The 5,173-nt window shown below is 33.9% G+C and overlaps 1 pseudogene; it reads right to left on the reverse strand.

Annotated features, from left to right (window-relative positions):
- Positions 1-1,537: 1,537 nt before the first annotated feature.
- On the reverse strand, positions 1,538-2,781 carry LOC129011573 (dnaJ homolog subfamily A member 1-like; annotated as a pseudogene).
- Between the last annotated feature and the right edge of the window lie 2,392 nt (positions 2,782-5,173).

The raw sequence follows: 5,173 nt of genomic DNA on the forward strand, positions 1-5,173 counted from the left end.
ATCATTATTTAACTCAGGTCCCCATCTTTTCTTACCTTAACACTTTCAATAGATTCTTAATAAGTCTCCCAGAATGTAGCTTTACCCCTGCTTACTCCCCATCTCCTTTCAGTGTTTTATTCAAAATAACATTTCTTAAATATGTGCTTAGTTATTTAGCTCACCTACTCAAAATATTTTTAAGAAATGCTTTGTAATCAGTATATTAAGGAGACATTCATACATTTCAAGAATTGCTTGAATTCTGATATTCAGATTTAAGCATGTGAATATATGATGAAACTTTTAAACATACAATTAAAGTTATTCATTATAATTTGCTATACCACCAACATTAAATTACAGTTACGTTGGAGCATAGTGAAAAGGTTTAAAGTAAGCCTGTAACATACCAAAGGAACACTTTCTTATATTATACATGAAAATTAATTGTCCATGTCAAGGTCTTTTTACTCTAACTTCTAAGTTACCCATCTCTGGAAGTTACTACTTAGGGACATATTATGGTTCAAAGAGAAAGGATTAAAAATAACTAGGACTGGTCCAATTATATATATGGATATATATGCGTGTGTGTGTGTGGGTGTGGGTGTGTGTGCAGAAGGGAAAACAATCCTAGAAGTTCAAGCCCTCAAGAAGCAGCATGTTATGAAAAATTCATTCTTTAGAAAGGTATCCTTTGTATCACTGGTACCACAGCCTAAATTATATTATGCCATCTTCAAGTAACAGTTGAGGCAACAGAATAAATGCAGAGGAATCACAATGGAACTTATGTAATGCAAATAACTATACAAACCAACACTTCTCTACAAATTACGTTTATTTTTTTCTAATTGCCGGTTAAATACAGTTTTAATTTTATAGATTAAGAATGAAAGATCATACACTGCAGCCTAGACATATACCTAGCATTTCAGTCCTAGTTTGTTCATGGACACAGATGAAATCAATAACAAGGTTTGGCCTAACAAATGCTAATGGAACTTCTTTTTAAAGTAGTTTTTACAGATATTAAACTCCATCTTGCACACTGAAGTCATCATACATACAGTGCAGAGTCAGAGATTTTATATTTGCCTTTATTCTTCATTTAACTTTTGATATGGGTTGGCTGTGCCTCCACCCAAATCTCAGTTTGAATTGTATCTCCCAGAATTCTCATGTGTTGTGGGAGGGACCCAGGGGGAGGTAATTGAATCATGGGGGCTGGTCTTTCCTGTGCTATTCTCGTGATAGTGAATAAGTCTCATGAGATCTGATGGGTTTATCAGGGGCTTCTGCTTATGCTTCTTCCTCATTTTTCTCTTGGCACTGCCATGTAAGAAGTGCCTTTTTCCTCCCACCATGATTCTGAGGCCTCTCCAGCCATGTGGAACTGTAAGTCCAATTAAACCTCTTTTTCTTCCCAGTCTCAGGTATGTCTTTATCAGCAGCATGAAAACAGTCTAATACAACTTTTAAAACACTACTATAGTTGACTATTGAAACAAAAACAATAGCAAGCAGTAAGCATATTATGATTACAGTCCTCCACTCATTCACTGCTGCACATAAAATGCCAACTGTGAGTGTTATTCACTGGCCCCATTGAGAGGTTTGACACTGAACACCACCTCTAGCATGATGTTTATAATCCTCATATGCTTCTCCATTGTCATGGTATCATCTTTTCTCATTTGGATCAAAGTCCACCAGTTCTATCTGATCCATTTCATCAGTCTCTTCTACTTTCTTCCTCTAAGGTAGGAGTTTTTTCAGCAAAGAGAGTTCATCAGCTGAGAGAAAGCCATTCTCAGGAAAAGTTTACCTTTGATTAGATAATTTGGCAACTCTTCATATGGGCTACATAAATTGGCATTCCTTCATTGAGCACACTCAAGATATCTCCATGCTGACAATCTGACCTGGATGAGAGGTGATGACTATAGTTCAGTCATTAAGAGTGGAAGCTACAAAATGCTTCAACCAGCTGTATGTCCATACACATGAAAAGTTCTCCTCCTCATTGAATAAAAACAGTGTGCTCCTTCTGATCTAACACAATAATAATATCTCCTAGCTCCAATCCTGGTTCTTTGGTCTGCTTCACCATGGAATGTTACCTTCTGGCCATCTTTCACACCTTTGTCAATATGGACTTGCACAATCTTCTTTTTTCTCTGTCTTTCTTCCATTGCAGCTTTTATATCTATCTTCAGGACTGATTTGTTCTCCATGGCCCTAGCACTCTATGCCCACAGATTAAATTTGCTAAACCATTCCAGGTCCTATCTGATGAATTCTTATTTGCATTCCAGTAACTATGCAATTGGGATAGCCCTCTACTGTTCCTTTCTTACCACTTCTACCTTCACATTTGTCACAAATCACATTTTTTTTTTTGTTTTATTTGCAGAGCCAGTTTTCTTGCCACACCTCTATATAAATCTTCTAAGGTTATTGACAGCTGACACACATTTTTACCTTTCCTTTCCCTCTGCATACTTTCTCCTTCTCCTCCAAAAATCATATCAAAGATGTCCACAAGAGAGCCAAAAGCGCTACCTGCTCCACCCTCTTTAATTACCTGGCTTTCCTCCTTTGACATACAATTTGCTTTTCTTTGCATCAGAGAGAACTTGATAAGCTGGAGAAATCTGCCTAAATTTATCTCCTTCATTCAGGTTCTTATCAGAGTGGTACTTCAATGCCAGTTTCTGATAAACCTTTTTCTTATAATATTTTTGAGCAGCATTGGGTTTTACCCAAAGCATCATAGAAACTTGGTTCTTTCACCATTTTTTACTGGCAGTGAGTGGGCTGAGGTTGATGTGGAGGGTGTGCAAAGGAACGCACCTAGTAGTTGTGCTCAGAAGCAGCAGCCACCACTCCACCTCTCGCCAAGCGTTCTGGAAAGTTCCCTCAAAATATTTTAAATATTGTCACATTTTTTGATCCATCTATCTAGCGTGTATTGAGTATTATTACTTATACGTTTATACTTAGATTGACACATAAATAAGCACAATCCGTCATTTCAAGAAATGTACATTTTAATGGAAAAAAACCACATAACTATAAAATAACTGTAAAAACATAGATCCTTCCCTTTTTGTACATAACATAAAATCCAAACTTCTTGGCACGGCATGAAAGGACCTAGTGAAATTCTAGAAGTTATTAAACAGATGTTTTGGGAGCATTTGGAAGAGAAAGCGATGATCGTTAGGAGCCAGCATGGGCTCACAAAGAATAACTTCTTTTTTGATAGAGTTGCTAGACCGGCAAATTAGGTGAATTTTATAGACAAACTTTGTTGATTTCAACAAGCCATGTTTGTCCTTAGTAAAGCTCTTTCATTGATATCCTTAAAAGAAAATGGGAAAATATTAATTGGAAGGCAAAATATTAGAATATTAATTGATAATACATGATAATCAAAGGTCTTTGTTTGTTACCAAGTTCTTCCCACCTGATCTTATTGAAATTTTTAACAAGTTTTTGAAGTCATAAAAGGAAAGCTAAAACAATTTTAAGTAAAACGAAACTGATGAAAATTATTTTATTCTGCTTTTTCTAGCTCATATCTGTGGTAGTATAATCATTACTAGACACCACTATTTAAAAGGACATCTGCCTCAGTGAGGCTTGTGGCAACTCCACCAAGTGCTAAGAAACACTAAAGACAAATAATCTGAAGACAAAATGACAGACAGAAAACACTAAAAATTATTTTCAAATATTTGAATAATGTGGAAAGGCATAAAATGCAGGAAATGAAATGCAAATCATTTAAAAATAAATATATAAGTAAGCATTTTAATATTATGAGCATTTTTATAGATATATAAACATATATAAAACACAATTTTTGAAACTTAGTTATTATTTCATAATGATATTTTTTGACTCTTATAGTATGCAACTATTTTTTTCCATGTAACTATATATTTTTAAGAATATGCTTTTGACCAGAGAGGTTTTTAGCATGAGAATAGTGTGATCAAAATTTTTCATTATTAATATTAAACCAGGAGAATTCTGTGGAATGGAACTGATTGTAGAGAAATTGGTGTCAGGTGGACCAGTTGTAACTGTGCCATCCAAAATGGTAGACAATAGTTGCATGTGACTACTGAGAACTTGAAATGTGGCTAGCATGAGTAAAGAACAAATTTTTAATTTTGTTTAATTTAATTTAAATATCTACATGTGGTTAGCAGTTAGAATATTGGACAACAGAAATCTAGAACATCTTCATCAACACAGAAAATTCTACTGGACAGTGCTGGTTTGATACACATAAGATATACATGGAAAACAATGATGGGTTAGTGATAGAAAAGAAAGGGACAATTCATATATTAAAAAGAAATATTTAAATGGCTTATCGATGGGCCTTTATATTGATTCAAAATTGGGGTTTTAGTGAGCCGAAGAGTCCCCATCTAGAGTGCTGAACTAATAATGCTTGTGAAGAATATCTTTACAATATGCACTTTTAAATTACTTACTAAAAGTTAAGATTAAAAAAGCATTTCAGATATACAGTAGCAACAGGTAAATTTAGGCCTGTAATTGTAAAATTATTTAACATTTGGTCAATGTTTATTGCATTTGGGCTACTATAGAAGCACTTAATATATTGTTTTATTGAATTTTCACTTGCAATTCTATGCTACAGTATTATTTCAGTGCACAATATTACTATTGTTTCCATTTCAAATACGTAGAAACAAAGAAAAAGTGAAGTATCATATGGAAATGTGTAGAAACAATTAAAATGTTAAATATCGTGTGGAAAATTTTGAAACTAGATAACAACAAAGCAGGGATTTCAACTCTCATCTTTTTGACACTAGCATCCAAATTTGTAATTGCTAATCTCTTCTTCACGGTCCATAGGGTGCTGCTTGAATAGTCAGATCTAAAACACTCTTTTTTAGGCAAAGGCTAGTGTGATGAGCAGCCACCCAAAGATATGTGATGTGATCAGTTGATATAGACATTTCAAATGCTCAATAAACCTAAATTGATTAATTTTCTCAACATATAGTGTAAGAACTTACTTGCATTTTCATTATAAATGTTCAGCATAAATCTATTGAAGCAAAAATATGTAATTAATATAAACTATACAGTAAGACATATAATATTAGTGTAATACTGATTACTTTAAAATAAAAATGAG

Source organism: Pongo pygmaeus, chromosome 14 (genome assembly GCF_028885625.2).
Source record: "Pongo pygmaeus isolate AG05252 chromosome 14, NHGRI_mPonPyg2-v2.0_pri, whole genome shotgun sequence".
NCBI lineage: Eukaryota > Metazoa > Chordata > Mammalia > Primates > Hominidae > Pongo > Pongo pygmaeus.